Consider the following 20,252-nt stretch of genomic DNA (forward strand, 5'->3'; position numbering starts at 1 on the left):
TAACAATCTGCATTAACATGTTTTAATGTGGCTCAGATTGTTACCTCGTAGAGACGGTTTGTCATGTTTGGTGAACATTACGGAGAGAGGATGTGACCTGCACATTTTTGAGTTGTTCACTTTGAGTGTCTGTTTCTGTTACTGTGGTCGTCTGTTATCAAAACCACTAGCTAGAGACTGTTACTGTGGTCGTCTGTTATCAAAACCACTAGCTAGAGACTGTTACTGTGGTCGTCTGTTATCAAAACAACTAGGTAGAGACTTACTGTGGTCGTCTGTTATCAAAACCACTAGCTAGAGACTGTTACTGTGGTCGTCTGTTATCAAAACCACTAGCTAGAGACTGTTACTGTGGTCGTCTGTTATCAAAACCACTAGCTAGAGACTGTTACTGTGGGTAGTCTGTTATCAAAACCACTAGCTAGAGACTGTTACTGTGGTCGTCTGTTATCAAAACCACTAGCTAGAGACTGTTACTGTGGTCGTCTGTTATCAAAACCACTAGCTAGAGACTGTTACTGTGGTCGTCTGTTATCAAAACAACTAGGTAGAGACTGTTACTGTCGGTCGTCTGTTATCAAAACCACTAGCTAGAGACTGTTACTGTCGTCGTCTGTTATCAAAACCACTAGCTAGAGTCTGTTACTGTCGTCGTCTGTTATCAAAACCAATAGCTAGAGACTGTTACTTTGGTCGTCTGTTATCAAAACAACTAGTTCGAGACTGTTACTGTGGTCGTCTGTTATCAAAACCACTAGCTAGAGACTGTTACTGTGGTCGTCTGTTATCAAAACCACTAGCTAGAGACTGTTAATGTGGTCGTCTGTTATCAAAACCACTAGGTAGAGACTGTTACTGTGGGTAGTCTGTTATCCACTGTTTAACAATCTGCATTAACATGTTTTAATGTGGCTCAGATCGTTACCTCGTAGAGACGGTTTGTCATGTTTGGTGAACATTACGGAGAGAGGATGTGACCTGCACCTTTTTGAGTTGTTCACTTTGAGTGTCTGTTTCTGTTACTGTGGTTGTCTGTTATCAAAACCACTAGCTAGAGACTGTTACTGTGGTCGTCTGTTATCAAAACCACTAGCTAGAGACTGTTACTGTGGTCGTCTGTTATCAAAACCACTAGGTAGAGACTTTACTGTGGTCGTCTGTTATCGAAAACACTAGGTAGAGACTGTTACTGTGGTCGTCTGTTATCAAAACAACTAGGTAGAGACTTACTGTGGTCGTCTGTTATCAAAACCACTAGCTAGAGACTGTTACTGTCGTCGTCTGTTATCAAAACCACTAGCTAGAGAGTGTTACTGTCGTCGTCTGTTATCAAAACCACTGGCTAGAGACTGTTACTGTGGTCGTCTGTTATGAAAACAACTAGTTAGAGACTGTTACTGTCGTCGTCTGTTATCAAAACAACTAGGTAGAGACTTACTGTCGTCGTCTGTTATCAAAACCACTAGCTAGAGACTGTTACTGTGGTCGTCTGTTATCAAAACCACTAGCTAGAGACTGTTACTGTCGTCGTCTGTTATCAAAACCACTAGCTAGAGACTGTTACTGTGGTCGTCTGTTATCAAAACCACTAGCTAGAGACTGTTACTGTGGTCGTCTGTTATCAAAACTACTGTCTGTCTAGAGACTGTTACTGTGGTCGTCTGTTATCAAAACCACTGTCTGTCTAGAGACTATTACTGTGGTCGTCTGTTATCAAAACAACTAGTTAGAGACTGTTACTGTGGTCGTCTGTTATCAAAACAACTAGGTAGAGACTTACTGTGGTCGTCTGTTATCGAAAGCACTAGCTAGAGACTGTTACTGTGGTCGTCTGTTATCAAAACAACTAGCTAGAGACTGTTACTGTGGTCGTCTGTTATCAAAACCACTAGCTCGAGACTGTTACTGTGGTCGTCTGTTTTCAAAACCACTAGCTAGAGACTGTTACTGTGGTCGTCTGTTATCAAAACCACTAGCTAGAGACTGTTACTGTGGTCGTCTGTTATCAAAACCACTAGGTAGAGATTGTTACTGTGGGTAGTCTGTTATCCACTGTTTAACAATCTGCATTAACATGTTTTAATGTGGCTCAGATTGTAACCTCGTAGAGACGGTTTGTCATGTTTGGTGAACATTACGGAGAGAGGATGTGACCTGCACATTTTTGAGTTGTTCACTTTGAGTGTCTGTTTCTGTTACTGTGGTCGTCTGTTATCAAAACCACTAGCTAGAGACTGTTACTGTGGTCGTCTGTTATCAAAACCACTAGCTAGAGACTGTTACTGTGGTCGTCTGTTATCAAAACAACTAGGTAGAGACTTACTGTGGTCGTCTGTTATCAAAACCACTAGCTAGAGACTGTTACTGTGGTCGTCTGTTATCAAAACCACTAGCTAGAGACTGTTACTGTGGTCGTCTGTTATCAAAACAACTAGGTAGAGACTTACTGTGGTCGTCTGTTATCAAAACCACTAGCTAGAGACTGTTACTGTGGTCGTCTGTTATCAAAACCACTAGCTAGAGACTGTTACTGTGGTCGTCTGTTATCAAAACCACTAGCTAGAGACTCTTACTGTGGTCGTCTGTTATCAAAACCACTAGCTAGAGACTGTTACTGTGGTCGTCTGTTATCAAAACCACTAGCTAGAGACTGTTACTGTGGTCGTCTGTTATCAAAACCACTAGCTAGAGACTGTTACTGTCGTCGTCTGTTATCAAAACCACTAGCTAGAGACTGTTACTGTGGTCGTCTGTTATCAAAACCACTAGCTAGAGACTGTTACTGTGGTCGTCTGTTATCAAAACCACTAGCTAGAGACTGTTACTGTGGTCGTCTGTTATCAAAACAACTAGGTAGAGACTTACTGTGGTCGTCTGTTATCAAAACCACTAGCTAGAGACTGTTACTGTGGTCGTCTGTTATCAAAACCACTAGCTCGAGACTGTTACTGTGGTCGTCTGTTTTCAAAACCACTAGCTAGAGACTGTTACTGTGGTCGTCTGTTATCAAAACCACTAGGTAGAGACTGTTACTGTGGGTAGTTTGTTATCCACTGTTTAACAATCTGCATTAACATGTTTTAATGTGGCTCAGATCGTTACCTCGTAGAGACGGTTTGTCATGTTTGGTGAACATTACGGAGAGAGATGTGACCTGCACCTTTTGAGTTGTTCACTTTGAGTGTCTGTTTCTGTTACTGTGGTCGTCTGTTATCAAAACCACTAGGTAGAGACTTACTGTGGTCGTCTGTTATCAAAACCACTAGCTAGAGACTGTTACTGTGGTCGTCTGTTATCAAAACCACTAGCTAGAGACTGTTACTGTGGTCGTCTGTTATCAAAACCACTAGCTAGAGACTGTTACTGTGGGTCGTCTGTTATCAAAACCACTAGCTAGAGACTGTTACTGTGGTCGTCTGTTATCAAAACCACTAGCTAGAGACTGTTACTGTGGTCGTCTGTTATCAAAACCACTAGCTAGAGACTGTTACTGTGGTCGTCTGTTATCAAAACCACTAGCTAGAGACTGTTACTGTCGGTCGTCTGTTATCAAAACCACTAGGTAGAGACTGTTACTGTGGTCGTCTGTTATCAAAACCACTAGCTAGAGACTGTTACTGTCGGTCGTCTGTTATCAAAACCACTAGCTAGAGACTGTTACTGTCGGTCGTCTGTTATCAAAACCACTAGCTAGAGACTGTTACTGTGGTCGTCTGTTATCAAAACAACTAGCTCGAGACTGTTACTGTGGTCGTCTGTTATCAAAACCAATAGCTAGAGACTGTTACTGTGGTCGTCTGTTATCAAAACCACTAGCTAGAGACTGTTACTGTGGTCGTCTGTTATCAAAACCACTAGCTAGAGACTGTTACTGTGGTCGTCTGTTATCAAAACCACTAGCTAGAGACTGTTACTGTGGTCGTCTGTTATCAAAACCACTAGCTAGAGACTGTTACTGTGGTCGTCTGTTATCAAAACCACTAGGTAGAGAAAGTTACTGTGGGTAGTCTGTTATCCACTGTTAACAATCTGCATTAACATGTTTAATGTGGCTCAGATCGTTACCTCGTAGAGACGGTTTGTCATGTTTGGTGAACATTACGGAGAGAGGATGTGACCTGCACCTTTTGAGTTCTTCACTTTGAGTGTCTGTTTCTGTTACTGTGGTCGTCTGTTATCAAAACCACTAGCTAGAGACTGTTACTGTGGTCGTCTGTTATCAAAACCACTAGCTAGAGACTGTTACTGTGGTCGTCTGTTATCAAAACAACTAGGTAGAGACTTACTGTGGTCGTCTGTTATCAAAAACACTAGGTAGAGACTGTTACTGTGGTCGTCTGTTATCAAAACAACTAGGTAGAGACTGTTACTGTGGTCGTCTGTTATCAAAACCACTAGCTAGAGACTGTTACTGTGGTCGTCTGTTATCAAAACCACTAGCTAGAGACTGTTACTGTGGTCGTCTGTTATCAAAACCACTAGCTAGAGACTGTTACTGTGGTCGTCTGTTATCAAAACCACTAGCTAGAGACTGTTACTGTGGTCGTCTGTTATCAAAACCACTAGCTAGAGACTGTTACTGTGGTCGTCTGTTATCAAAACCACTAGCTAGAGACTGTTACTGTGGTCGTCTGTTATCAAAACAACTAGGTAGAGACTGTTACTGTCGGTCGTCTGTTATCAAAACCACTAGCTAGAGACTGTTACTGTCGGTCGTCTGTTATCAAAACCACTAGCTAGAGACTGTTACTGTCGGTCGTCTGTTATCAAAACCAATAGCTAGAGACTGTTACTGTGGTCGTCTGTTATCAAAACAACTAGTTCGAGACTGTTACTGTGGTGGTCTGTTATCAAAACCACTAGCTAGAGACTGTTACTGTGGTCGTCTGTTATCAAAACCACTAGCTAGAGACTGTTACTGTGGTCGTCTGTTATCAAAACCACTAGGTAGAGACTGTTACTGTGGGTAGTCTGTTATCCACTGTAACAATCTGCATTAACATGTTTTAATGTGGCTCAGATCGTTACCTCGTAGAGACGGTTTGTCATGTTTGGTGAACATTACGGAGAGAGGATGTGACCTGCACCTTTTTGAGTTCTTCACTTTGAGTGTCTGTTTCTGTTACTGTGGTCGTCTGTTATCAAAACCACTAGCTAGAGACTGTTACTGTGGTCGTCTGTTATCAAAACCACTAGCTAGAGACTGTTACTGTGGTCGTCTGTTATCAAAACCACTAGCTAGAGACGTTACTGTGGTCGTCTGTTATCAAAAACACTAGCTAGAGACTGTTACTGTGGTCGTCTGTTATCGAAACAACTAGGTAGAGACTGTTACTGTCGGTCGTCTGTTATCAAAACCACTAGCTAGAGACTGTTACTGTGGTCGTCTGTTATCAAAACCACTAGCTAGAGACTGTTACTGTGGTCGTCTGTTATCAAAACCACTAGCTAGAGACTGTTACTGTGGTCGTCTGTTATGAAAACAACTAGTTAGAGACTGTTACTGTGGTCGTCTGTTATCAAAACCACTAGGTAGAGACTGTTACTGTGGTCGTCTGTTATCAAAACCACTAGCTAGAGACTGTTACTGTGGGTCGTCTGTTATCAAAACAACTAGGTAGAGACTGTTACTGTCGGTCGTCTGTTATCAAAACCACTAGCTAGAGACTGTTACTGTCGGTCGTCTGTTATCAAAACCACTAGCTAGAGACTGTTACTGTCGGTCGTCTGTTATCAAAACCACTAGCTAGAGACTGTTACTGTGGGTCGTCTGTTATCAAAACCACTAGCTAGAGACTGTTACTGTGGTCGTCTGTTATCAAAACCACTGCTAGAGACTGTTACTGTGGTCGTCTGTTATCAAAACCACTAGTCTGCTAGAGACTGTTACTGTGGTCGTCTGTTATCAAAACAACTAGCTAGAGACTGTTACTGTGGTCGTCTGTTATCAAAACAACTAGGTAGAGACTGTTACTGTGGTCGTCTGTTATCAAAACCACTAGCTAGAGACTGTTACTGTCGGTCGTCTGTTATCAAAACCACTAGCTAGAGACTGTTACTGTGGTCGTCTGTTAATAAAAACCACTAGCTCGAGACTGTTACTGTGGTCGTCTGTTATCAAAACCACTAGCTAGAGACTGTTACTGTGGTCGTCTGTTATCAAAACCACTAGCTAGAGACTGTTACTGTGGTCGTCTGTTATCGAAACCACTAGCTAGAGACTGTTACTGTCGGTCGTCTGTTATCAAAACAACTAGGTAGAGACTGTTACTGTCGGTCGTCTGTTATCAAAACCACTAGGTCTAGAGACTGTTACTGTCGTCGTCTGTTATCAAAACCACTAGCAAGAGACTGTTACTGTTGTCGTCTGTTATCAAAACCACTAGCTAGAGACTGTTACTGTGGTCGTCTGTTATCAAAACAACTAGTTAGAGACTGTTACTGTGGTCGTCTGTTATCAAAACCACTAGCTAGAGACTGTTACTGTGGTCGTCTGTTATCAAAACCACTAGCTAGAGACTGTTACTGTGGTCGTCTGTTATCAAAACCACTAGCTAGAGACTGTTACTGTGGTCGTCTGTTATCAAAACAACTAGCTAGAGACTGTTACTGTGGTCGTCTGTTATCAAAACCACTAGCTCGAGACTGTTACTGTGGTCGTCTGTTATCAAAACCACTAGTCTAGAGACTGTTACTGTGGTCGTCTGTTATCAAAACCACTAGCTAGAGACTGTTACTGTGGTCGTCTGTTATCAAAACCACTAGCTAGAGACTGTTACTGTGGTCGTCTGTTATCAAAACAACTAGGTAGAGACTTACTGTGGTCGTCTGTTATCAAAACCACTAGCTAGAGACTGTTACTGTGGTCGTCTGTTATCAAAACCACTAGCTAGAGACTGTTACTGTGGTCGTCTGTTATCAAAACCACTAGCTAGAGACTGTTACTGTGGTCGTCTGTTATCAAAACCACTAGCTAGAGACTGTTACTGTGGGTAGTCCGTTATCAAAACCACTAGCTAGAGACTGTTACTGTGGGTCGTCTGTTATCAAAACCACTAGCTAGAGACTCTTACTGTGGTCGTCTGTTATCAAAACCACTAGCTAGAGACTGTTTCTGTGGTCGTCTGTTATCAAAACCACTAGCTAGAGACTGTTACTGTGGTTGTCTGTTATCAAAACCATTAGCTAGAGACTGTTACTGTGGTCGTCTGTAATCAAAACCACTAGCTAGAGACTCTTACTGTGGTCGTCTGTTATCAAAACCACTAGCTAGAGACTGTTACTGTGGTCGTCTGTTATCAAAACCACTAGCTAGAGACTGTTACTGTGGGTCGTCTGTTATCAAAACCACTAGCTAGAGACTGTTAATGTGGTCGTCTGTTATCAAAACCACTAGCTAGAGACTGTTAATGTGGTCGTCTGTTATCAAAACCACTAGCTAGAGACTGTTACTGTGGGTAGTCTGTTATCAAAACCACTGTCTGTCTAGAACCTGTTACTGTGGTCGTCTGTTATCAAAACCAATGTCTGTCTAGAGACTGTTACTGTGGTCGTCTGTTATCAAAACCACTGTCTGTCTAGAGACTGTTACTGTGGTCGTCTGTTATCAAAATCACTAGCTAGAGACTGTTACTGTGGGTCGTCTGTTATCAAAATCACTAGCTAGAGACTGTTACTGTGGGTCGTCTGTTATCAAAACCACTAGCTAGAGACTGTTACTGTGGGACGTCTGTTATCAAAACCACTAGATAGAGACTGTTACTGTGGGTAGTCTGTTATCAAAACCACTAGCTAGAGACTGTTACTGTGGTCGTCTGTTATCAAAACCATTAGCTAGAGACTGTTACTGTGGTCGTCTGTTATCAAAACCACTAGCGAGAGACTGTTACTGTGGGTAGTCTGTTATCAAAACCACTAGCTAGAGACTGTTACTGTGGGTCGTCTGTTATCAAAACCACTAGCTAGAGACTGTTAATGTGGTCGTCTGTTATCAAAACCACTAGCTAGAGACTGTTTCTGTGGTCGTCTGTTATCAAAACCACTAGCTAGAGACTGTTACTGTGGTCGTCTGTTATCAAAACCATTAGCTAGAGACTGTTACTGTGGTCGTCTGTAATCAAAACCACTAGCTAGAGACTCTTACTGTGGTCGTCTGTTATCAAAACCACTAGCTAGAGACTGTTACTGTGGTCGTCTGTTATCAAAACCACTAGCTAGAGACTGTTACTGTGGGTCGTCTGTTATCAAAACCACTAGCTAGAGACTGTTACTGTGGTCGTCTGTTATCAAAACTACTGTCTGTCTAGAGACTGTTACTGTGGTCGTCTGTTATCAAAACCACTGTCTGTCTAGAGACTGTTACTGTGGTCGTCTGTTATCAAAACAACTAGTTAGAGACTGTTACTGTGGTCGTCTGTTATCAAAACAACTAGGTAGAGACTTACTGTGGTCGTCTGTTATCAAAACCACTAGCTAGAGACTGTTACTGTGGTCGTCTGTTATCAAAACAACTAGGTAGAGACTGTTACTGTGCGTCGTCTGTTATCAAAACCACTAGCTAGAGACTGTTACTGTCGTCGTCTGTTATCAAAACCACTAGCTAGAGACTGTTCCTGTCGTCGTCTGTTATCAAAACCAGTAGCTATAGACTGTTACTGTGGTCGTCTGTTATCAAAACCACTAGCTAGAGACTGTTACTGTGGTCGTCTGTTATCAAAACCACTAGCTAGAGACTGTTACTGTGGTCGTCTGTTATCGAAACCACTAGCTAGAGACTGTTACTGTCGTCGTCTGTTATCAAAACAACTAGGTAGAGACTTACTGTCGTCGTCTGTTATCAAAACCACTAGCTAGAGACTGTTACTGTCATCGTCTGTTATCAAAACCACTAGCTAGAGACTGTTACTGTTGTCGTCTGTTATCAAAACCACTAGCTAGAGACTGTTACTGTGGTCGTCTGTTATCAAAACAACTAGTTAGAGACTGTTACTGTGGTCGTCTGTTATCAAAACCACTAGCTAGAGACTGTTACTGTGGTCGTCTGTTATCAAAACCACTAGCTAGAGACTGTTACTGTGGTCGTCTGTTATCAAAACCACTAGCTAGAGACTGTTACTGTGGTCGTCTGTTATCAAAACCACTAGCTCGAGACTGTTACTGTGGTCGTCTGTTATCAAAACAACTAGCTAGAGACTGTTACTGTGGTCGTCTGTTATCAAAACCACTAGCTCGAGACTGTTACTGTGGTCGTCTGTTTTCAAAACCACTAGCTAGAGACTGTTACTGTGGTCGTCTGTTATCAAAACCACTAGCTAGAGACTGTTACTGTGGTCGTCTGTTATCAAAACCACTAGGTAGAGACTGTTACTGTGGGTAGTCTGTTATCCACTGTTTAACAATCTGCATTAACATGTTTTAATGTGGCTCAGATTGTAACCTCGTAGAGACGGTTTGTCATGTTTGGTGAACATTACGGAGAGAGGATGTGACCTGCACATTTTTGAGTTGTTCACTTTGAGTGTCTGTTTCTGTTACTGTGGTCGTCTGTTATCAAAACCACTAGCTAGAGACTGTTACTGTGGTCGTCTGTTATCAAAACCACTAGCTAGAGACTGTTACTGTGGGTAGTCTGTTATCAAAACCACTAGCTAGAGACTGTTACTGTGGGTCGTCTGTTATCAAAACCACTAGCTAGAGACTCTTACTGTGGTCGTCTGTTATCAAAACCACTAGCTAGAGACTGTTTCTGTGGTCGTCTGTTATCAAAACCACTAGCTAGAGACTGTTACTGTGGTCGTCTGTTATCAAAACCATTAGCTAGAGACTGTTACTGTGGGCCGTCTGTAATCAAAACCACTAGCTAGAGACTCTTACTGTGGTCGTCTGTTATCAAAACCACTAGCTAGAGACTGTTACTGTGGTCGTCTGTTATCAAAACCACTAGCTAGAGACTGTTACTGTGGGTCGTCTGTTATCAAAACCACTAGCTAGAGACTGTTAATGTGGTCGTCTGTTATCAAAACCACTAGCTAGAGACTGTTAATGTGGTCGTCTGTTATCAAAACCACTAGCTAGAGACTGTTACTGTGGGTAGTCTGTTATCAAAACCACTGTCTGTCTAGAACCTGTTACTGTGGTCGTCTGTTATCAAAACCACTGTCTGTCTAGAGACTGTTACTGTGGTCGTCTGTTATCAAAACCACTGTCTGTCTAGAGACTGTTAATGTGGTCGTCTGTTATCAAAATCACTAGCTAGAGACTGTTACTGTGGGTCGTCTGTTATCAAAATCACTAGCTAGAGACTGTTACTGTGGGTCGTCTGTTATCAAAACCACTAGCTAGAGACTGTTACTGTGGGTCGTCTGTTATCAAAACCACTAGCTAGAGACTGTTACTGTGGGTAGTCTGTTATCAAAACCACTAGCTAGAGACTGTTACTGTGGTCGTCTGTTATCAAAACCATTAGCTAGAGACTGTTACTGTGGTCGTCTGTTATCAAAACCACTAGCTAGAGACTGTTTCTGTGGTCGTCTGTTATCAAAACCACTAGCTAGAGACTGTTACTGTGGTCGTCTGTTATCAAAACCATTAGCTAGAGACTGTTACTGTGGTCGTCTGTAATCAAAACCACTAGCTAGAGACTCTTACTGTGGTCGTCTGTTATCAAAACCACTAGCTAGAGACTGTTACTGTGGTCGTCTGTTATCAAAACCACTAGCTAGAGACTGTTACTGTGGGTCGTCTGTTATCAAAACCACTAGCTAGAGACTGTTACTGTGGGTCGTCTGTTATCAAAACCACTAGCTAGAGACTGTTAATGTGGTCGTCTGTTATCAAAACCACTAGCTAGAGACTGTTAATGTGGTCGTCTGTTATCAAAACCACTAGCTAGAGACTGTTACTGTGGGTAGTCTGTTATCAAAACCACTGTCTGTCTAGAGACTGTTACTGTGGTCGTCTGTTATCAAAACCACTGTCTGCTAGAGACTGTTACTGTGGTCGTCTGTTATCAAAACCACTGTTCTAGAGACTGTTACTGTGGTCGTCTGTTATCAAAACCACTAGTGCTAGAGACTGTTACTGTGGTCGTCTGTTATCAAAACCACTAGCTTAGAGACTGTTACTGTGGTCGTCTGTTATCAAAACCACTAGCTAGAGACTGTTACTGTGGTCGTCTGTTTTCAAAACCACTAGCTAGAGACTGTTACTGTGGTCGTCTGTTATCAAAACCACTAGGTAGAGACTGTTACTGTGGGTAGTTTGTTATCCACTGTTTAACAATCTGCATTAACATGTTTTAATGTGGCTCAGATCGTTACCTCGTAGAGACGGTTTGTCATGTTTGGTGAACATTACGGAGAGAGGATGTGACCTGCACCTTTTTGAGTTGTTCACTTTGAGTGTCTGTTTCTGTTACTGTGGTCGTCTGTTATCAAAACCACTAGCTAGAGACTGTTAATGTGGTCGTCTGTTATCAAAACCACTAGCTAGAGACTGTTACTGTGGTCGTCTGTTTTCAAAACCACTAGCTAGAGACTGTTACTGTGGTCGTCTGTTATCAAAACCACTAGGTAGAGACTATTACTGTGGGTAGTTTGTTATCCACTGTTTAACAATCTGCATTAACATGTTTTAATGTGGCTCAGATCGTTACCTCGTAGAGACGGTTTGTCATGTTTGGTGAACATTACGGAGAGAGGATGTGACCTGCACCTTTTTGAGTTGTTCACTTTGAGTGTCTGTTTCTGTTACTGTGGTCGTCTGTTATCAAAACCACTAGCTAGAGACTGTTAATGTGGTCGTCTGTTATCAAAACCACTAGCTAGAGACTGTTAATGTGGTCGTCTGTTATCAAAACCACTAGCTAGAGACTGTTACTGTGGTCGTCTGTTATCGAAACCACTAGCTAGAGACTGTTACTGTGGTCGTCTGTTATCAAAACCACTAGCTAGAGACTGTTACTGTGGTCGTCTGTTATCAAAACCACTAGCTAGAGACTGTTACTGTGGTCGTCTGTTATCAAAACCACTAGCTAGAGACTGTTACTGTGGTCGTCTGTTATCAAAACCACTAGCTAGAGACTGTTACTGTGGTCGTCTGTTATCAAAACCACTAGTCTAGAGACTGTTACTGTGGGTCGTCTGTTATCAAAACCACTAGCTAGAGACTGTTACTGTGGTCGTCTGTTATCAAAACCACTAGCTAGAGACTGTTACTGTGGGTAGTCTGTTATCAAAACCACTAGGTCTAGAGACTGTTACTGTGGTCGTCTGTTATCAAAACCACTAGCTAGAGACTGTTACTGTGGTCGTCTGTTATCAAAACCACTAGCTAGAGACTGTTACTGTGGGTCGTCTGTTATCAAAACCACTAGCTAGAGACTGTTACTGTGGGTCGTCTGTTATCAAAACCACTAGCTAGAGACTGTTACTGTGGGTCGTCTGTTATCAAAACCACTAGCTAGAGACTGTTACTGTGGGTAGTCTGTTATCAAAACCACTAGCTAGAGACTGTTACTGTGGGTCGTCTGTTATCAAAACCACTAGTCTAGAGACTGTTACTGTGGGTAGTCTGTTATCAAAACCACTAGTGCTAGAGACTGTTACTGTGGTCGTCTGTTATCAAAACCACTAGTCTAGAGACTGTTACTGTGGTCGTCTGTTATCAAAATCACTAGCTAGAGACTGTTACTGTGGGTCGTCTGTTATCAAAATCACTAGCTAGAGACTGTTACTCTGGGTCGTCTGTTATCAAAACCACTAGCTAGAGACTGTTACTGTGGGTCGTCTGTTATCAAAACCACTAGCTAGAGACTGTTACTGTGGGTCGTCTGTTATCAAAACCACTAGCTAGAGACTGTTACTGTGGTCGTCTGTTATCAAAACCATTAGCTAGAGACTGTTACTGTGGTCGTCTGTTATCAAAACCACTAGCTAGAGACTGTTACTGTGGGTAGTCTGTTATCAAAACCACTAGCTAGAGACTGTTACTGTGGGTCGTCTGTTATCAAAACCACTAGCTAGAGACTGTTACTGTGGTCGTCTGTTATCAAAACCACTAGCTAGAGACTGTTACTGTGGTCGTCTGTTATCAAAACCACTAGCTAGAGACTGTTACTGTGGTCGTCTGTTATCAAAACAATTAGCTAGAGACTGTTACTGTGGTCGTCTGTAATCAAAACCACTAGCTAGAGACTGTTACTGTGGTCGTCTGTTATCAAAACCACTAGCTAGAGACTGTTACTGTGGTCGTCTGTTATCAAAACCACTAGCTAGAGACTGTTACTGTGGGTCGTCTGTTATCAAAACCACTAGCTAGAGACTGTTACTGTGGTCGTCTGTTATCAAAACCACTGTCTGTCTAGAGACTGTTACTGTGGTCGTCTGTTATCAAAACCACTGTCTGTCTAGAGACTGTTACTGTGGTCGTCTGTTATCAAAACCACTAGCTAGAGACTGTTACTGTGGTCGTCTGTTATCAAAACCACTAGCTAGAGACTGTTACTGTGGTCGTCTGTTATCAAAACCACTAGCTAGAGACTGTTACTGTGGTCGTCTGTTATCAAAACCACTAGCTAGAGACTGTTACTGTGGTCGTCTGTTATCAAAACCACTAGCTAGAGACTGTTACTGTGGTCGTCTGTTATCAAAACCACTAGCTAGAGACTGTTACTGTGGTCGTCTGTTATCAAAACCACTAGCTAGAGACTGTTACTGTGGTCGTCTGTTATCAAAACCACTAGCTAGAGACTGTTACTGTGGTCGTCTGTTATCAAAACCACTAGCTAGAGACTGTTACTGTGGTCGTCTGTTATCAAAACCACTAGCTAGAGACTGTTACTGTGGTCGTCTGTTATCAAAACCACTAGCTAGAGACTGTTACTGTGGTCGTCTGTTATCAAAACCACTAGCTAGAGACTGTTACTGTGGTCGTCTGTTATCAAAACCACTAGCTAGAGACTGTTACTGTGGTCGTCTGTTATCAAAACCACTAGCTAGAGACTGTTACTGTGGTCGTCTGTTATCAAAACCACTAGCTAGAGACTGTTACTGTGGTCGTCTGTTATCAAAACCACTAGCTAGAGACTGTTACTGTGGTCGTCTGTTATCAAAACCACTAGCTAGAGACTGTTACTGTGGTCGTCTGTTATCAAAACCACTAGCTAGAGACTGTTACTGTGGTCGTCTGTTATCAAAACCACTAGCTAGAGACTGTTACTGTGGTCGTCTGTTATCAAAACCACTAGCTAGAGACTGTTACTGTGGTCGTCTGTTATCAAAACCACTAGCTAGAGACTGTTACTGTGGTCGTCTGTTATCAAAACCACTAGCTAGAGACTGTTACTGTGGTCGTCTGTTATCAAAACCACTAGCTAGAGACTGTTACTGTGGTCGTCTGTTATCAAAACCACTAGCTAGAGACTGTTACTGTGGTCGTCTGTTATCAAAACCACTAGCTAGAGACTGTTACTGTGGTCGTCTGTTATCAAAACCACTAGCTAGAGACTGTTACTGTGGTCGTCTGTTATCAAAACCACTAGCTAGAGACTGTTACTGTGGTCGTCTGTTATCAAAACCACTAGCTAGAGACTGTTACTGTGGTCGTCTGTTATCAAAACCACTAGCTAGAGACTGTTACTGTGGTCGTCTGTTATCAAAACCACTAGCTAGAGACTGTTACTGTGGTCGTCTGTTATCAAAACCACTAGCTAGAGACTGTTACTGTGGGTCGTCTGTTATCAAAACCACTAGCTAGAGACTGTTACTGTGGTCGTCTGTTATCAAAACCACTAGCTAGAGACTGTTACTGTGGGTCGTCTGTTATCAAAACCACTAGCTAGAGACTGTTACTGTGGTCGTCTGTTATCAAAACCACTAGCTAGAGACTGTTACTGTGGTCGTCTGTTATCAAAACCACTAGCTAGAGACTGTTACTGTGGTCGTCTGTTATCAAAACCACTAGCTAGAGACTGTTACTGTGGTCGTCTGTTATCAAAACCACTAGCTAGAGACTGTTACTGTGGTCGTCTGTTATCAAAACCACTAGCTAGAGACTGTTACTGTGGTCGTCTGTTATCAAAACAACTAGCTAGAGACTGTTACTGTGGTCGTCTGTTATCAAAACCACTAGCTAGAGACTGTTACTGTGGTCGTCTGTTATCAAAACCACTAGCTAGAGACTGTTACTGTGGTCGTCTGTTATCAAAACCACTAGCTAGAGACTGTTACTGTGGGTAGTCTGTTATCAAAACCACTAGGTAGAGACTGTTACTGTGGGTAGTCTGTTATCCACTGTTTAACAATCTGCATTAACATGTTTTAATGTGGCTCAGATTGTTACCTCGTAGAGACGGTTTGTCATGTTTGGTGAACATTACGGAGAGAGGATGTGACCTGCACATTTTTGAGTTGTTCACTTTGAGTGTCTGTTTCTGTTACTGTGGTCGTCTGTTATCAAAACCACTAGCTAGAGACTGTTACTGTGGTCGTCTGTTATCAAAACCACTAGCTAGAGACTGTTACTGTGGTCGTCTGTTATCAAAACCACTAGCTAGAGACTGTTACTGTGGTCGTCTGTTATCAAAACCACTAGCTAGAGACTGTTACTGTGGTCGTCTGTTATCAAAACCACTAGCTAGAGACTGTTACTGTGGTCGTCTGTTATCAAAACCACTAGCTAGAGACTGTTACTGTGGTCGTCTGTTATCAAAACCACTGTCTGTCTAGAGACTGTTACTGTGGTCGTCTGTTATCAAAACCACTGTCTGTCTAGAGACTGTTACTGTGGTCGTCTGTTATCAAAACCACTGTCTGTCTAGAGACTGTTACTGTGGTCGTCTGTTATCAAAATCACTAGCTAGAGACTGTTACTGTGGGTCGTCTGTTATCAAAATCACTAGCTAGAGACTGTTACTCTGGGTCGTCTGTTATCAAAACCACTAGCTAGAGACTGTTACTGTGGGTCGTCTGTTATCAAAACCACTAGCTAGAGACTGTTACTGTGGGTAGTCTGTTATCAAAACCACTAGCTAGAGACTGTTACTGTGGGTAGTCTGTTATCAAAACCACTAGCTAGAGACTGTTACTCTGGTCGTCTGTTATCAAAACAACTAGTTAGAGACTGTTACTGTGGTCGTCTGTTATCAAAACCACTAGCTCGAGACTGTTACTGTGGTCGTTTGTTATCAAAACCACTAGCTAGAGACTGTTACTGTGGTCGTCTGTTATCAAAACCACTAGCTAGAGACTGTTACTGTGGTCGTCTGTTATCAAAACCACTAGCTCGAGACTGTTACTGTGGTCGTCTGTTATCAAAACCACTAGCTAGAGACTGTTACTGTGGTCGTCTGTTATCAAAACCACTAGCTAGAGACTGTTACTGTGGTCGTCTGTTATCAAAACCACTAGCTAGAGACTGTTACTGTGGTCGTCTGTTATCAAAACCACTAGCTAGAGACTGTTACTGTGGTCGTCTGTTATCAAAACCACTAGGTAGAGACTGTTACTGTGGGTAGTCTGTTATCCACTGTTTAACAATCTGCATTAACATGTTTTAATGTGGCTCAGATTGTTACCTCGTAGAGACGGTTTGTCATGTTTGGTGAACATTACGGAGAGAGGATGTGACCTGCACATTTTTGAGTTGTTCACTTTGAGTGTCTGTTTCTGTTACTGTGGTCGTCTGTTATCAAAACCACTAGCTAGAGACTGTTACTGTGGTCGTCTGTTATCAAAACCACTAGCTAGAGACTTACTGTGGTCGTCTGTTATCAAAACCACTAGCTAGAGACTGTTACTGTGGTCGTCTGTTATCAAAACCACTATGCTAGAGACTGTTACTGTGGTCGTCTGTTATCAAAACCACTAGTCTGCTAGAGACTGTTACTGTGGTCGTCTGTTATCAAAACCACTGGCTAGAGACTGTTACTGTGGTCGTCTGTTATCAAAACCACTGTTGTCTAGAGACTGTTACTGTGGTCGTCTGTTATCAAAATCACTAGGTCTAGAGACTGTTACTGTGGGTCGTCTGTTATCAAAATCACTAGCTAGAGACTGTTACTCTGGGTCGTCTGTTATCAAAACCACTAGCTAGAGACTGTTACTGTGGGTCGTCTGTTATCAAAACCACTAGCTAGAGACTGTTACTGTGGGTAGTCTGTTATCAAAACCACTAGCTAGAGACTGTTACTGTGGTCGTCTGTTATCAAAACCACTAGCTAGAGACTGTTACTGTGGTCGTCTGTTATCAAAACCACTAGCTAGAGACTGTTACTGTGGGTAGTCTGTTATCAAAACCACTAGCTAGAGACTGTTACTGTGGGTTGTCTGTTATCAAAACCACTAGCTAGAGACTGTTAATGTGGTCGTCTGTTATCAAAACCACTAGCTAGAGACTGTTACTGTGGTCGTCTGTTATCAAAACCACTAGCTAGAGACTGTTACTGTGGTCGTCTGTTATCAAAACCACTAGCTAGAGACTGTTACTGTGGTCGTCTGTTATCAAAACCACTAGCTAGAGACTGTTACTGTGGGTCGTCTGTTATCAAAACCACTAGCTAGAGACTGTTACTGTGGTCGTCTGTTATCAAAACCACTAGCTAGAGACTGTTACTGTGGGTCGTCTGTTATCAAAACCACTAGCTAGAGACTGTTACTGTGGTCGTCTGTTATCAAAACCACTAGCTAGAGACTGTTACTGTGGTCGTCTGTTATCAAAATCACTAGCTAGAGACTGTTACTGTGGTCGTCTGTTATCAAAACCACTAGCTAGAGACTGTTACTGTGGGTCGTCTGTTATCAAAACCACTAGCTAGAGACTGTTACTGTGGTCGTCTGTTATCAAAACCACTAGCTAGAGATTGTTACTGTGGTCGTCTGTTATCAAAACCACTGTCTGTCTAGAGACTGTTACTGTGGGTCGTCTGTTATCAAAACCACTAGCTAGAGACTGTTACTGTGGTCGTCTGTTATCAAAACCACTAGCTAGAGACTGTTACTGTGGTCGTCTGTTATCAAAACCACTAGTCGCTAGAGACTGTTACTGTGGGTAGTCTGTTATCCATTAACAATCTGCATTAACTGTTTTAATGTGGCTAAAATAGTTACCTTGTAGAGACGGTTTGTCATGTTTGGTGAACATTACGGAGAGAGGATGTGACCTGCACCTTTTTGAGTTGTTCACTTTGAGTGTCTGTTTCTGTTACTGTGGTCGTCTGTTATCAAAATCACTAGCTAGAGACAATTACTGTGGTCGTCTGTTATCAAAACCACTAGCTAGAGACTGTTACTGTGGTCGTCTGTTATCAAAACCACTAGCTAGAGACTGTTACTGTGGTCGTCTGTTATCAAAACCACTAGCTAGAGATTGTTACTGTGGTCGTCTGTTATCAAAACCACTAGCTAGAGACTGTTACTGTGGGTCGTCTGTTATCAAAACCACTAGCTAGAGACTGTTACTGTGGTCGTCTGTTATCAAAACCACTAGCTAGAGACTGTTACTGTGGTCGTCTGTTATCAAAACCACTAGCTAGAGACTGTTACTGTGGTCGTCTGTTATCAAAACCACTAGCTAGAGACTGTTACTGTGGTCGTCTGTTATCAAAACCACTAGCTAGAGACTGTTACTGTGGTCGTCTGTTATCAAAACCACTAGCTAGAGACTGTTACTGTGGTCGTCTGTTATCAAAACCACTAGCTAGAGACTGTTACTGTGGGTAGTCTGTTATCAAAACCACTAGCTAGAGACTGTTACTGTGGTCGTCTGTTATCAAAACCACTAGCTAGAGACTGTTACTGTGGTCGTCTGTTATCAAAACCACTAGCTAGAGACTGTTACTGTGGTCGTCTGTTATCAAAACCACTAGCTAGAGACTGTTACTGTGGTCGTCTGTTATCAAAACCACTAGCTAGAGACTGTTACTGTGGTCGTCTGTTATCAAAACCACTAGCTAGAGACTGTTACTGTGTGTAGTCTGTTATCCACTGTAACAATCTGCATTAACATGTTTTAATGTGGCTCAGATCGTTACCTCGTAGAGACGGTTTGTCATGTTTGGTGAACATTACGGAGAGAGGATGTGACCTGCACCTTTTTGAGTTGTTCACTTTGAGTGTCTGTTTCTGTTACTGTGGTTGTCTGTTATCAAAATCACTAGCTAGAGACAATTACTGTGGTCGTCTGTTATCAAAACCACTAGCTAGAGACTGTTACTGTGGTCGTCTGTTATCAAAACCACTAGCTAGAGACTGTTACTGTGGTCGTCTGTTATCAAAACCACTAGCTAGAGACTGTTACTGTGGTCGTCTGTTATCAAAACCACTAGGTAGAGACTGTTACTGTGGGTAGTCTGTTATCAAAACCACTAGCTAGAGACTGTTACTGTGGTCGTCTGTTATCAAAACCACTAGGTAGAGACTTACTGTGGTCGTCTGTTATCAAAACCACTAGCTAGAGACTGTTACTGTGGTCGTCTGTTATCAAAACCACTAGCTAGAGACTGTTACTGTGGTCGTCTGTTATCAAAACCACTAGCTAGAGACTGTTACTGTGGTCGTCTGTTATCAAAACCACTAGCTAGAGACTGTTACTGTGGTCGTCTGTTATCAAAACCACTAGCTAGAGACTGTTACTGTGGGTAGTCTGTTATCAAAACCACTAGCTAGAGACTGTTACTGTGGTCGTCTGTTATCAAAACCACTAGCTAGAGACTGTTACTGTGGTCGTCTGTTATCAAAACCACTAGCTAGAGACTCTTACTGTGGTCGTCTGTTATCAAAACCACTAGCTAGAGACTGTTACTGTGGTCGTCTGTTATCAAAACCACTAGCTAGAGACTGTTACTGTGGTCGTCTGTTATCAAAACCACTAGCTAGAGACTGTTACTGTGGGTAGTCTGTTATCCACTGTTTAACAATCTGCATTGACATGTTTTAATGTGGCTCAGATCGTTACCTCGTAGAGACGGTTTGTCATGTTTGGTGAACATTACGGAGAGAGGATGTGACCTGCACCTTTTTGAGTTGTTCACTTTGAGTGTCTGTTTCTGTTACTGTGGTTGTCTGTTATCAAAATCACTAGCTAGAGACAATTACTGTGGTCGTCTGTTATCAAAACCACTAGCTAGAGACTGTTACTGTGGGTCGTCTGTTATCAAAACCACTAGCTAGAGACTGTTACTGTGGTCGTCTGTTATCAAAACCACTAGCTAGAGACTGTTACTGTGGTCGTCTGTTATCAAAACCACTAGCTAGAGA

General features: G+C 42.3%; 1 protein-coding gene across 1 annotated transcript in view; it reads left to right on the forward strand.

Annotated features, from left to right (window-relative positions):
* Positions 1–20,252, forward strand: part of LOC106592652 (Krueppel-like factor 5) — a 137,408-nt gene that overhangs the window by 31,056 nt on the left and 86,100 nt on the right. The gene's annotated exons all lie outside the window — the stretch shown is intronic.

Source organism: Salmo salar, unplaced genomic scaffold (genome assembly GCF_905237065.1).
Source record: "Salmo salar unplaced genomic scaffold, Ssal_v3.1, whole genome shotgun sequence".
NCBI lineage: Eukaryota > Metazoa > Chordata > Actinopteri > Salmoniformes > Salmonidae > Salmo > Salmo salar.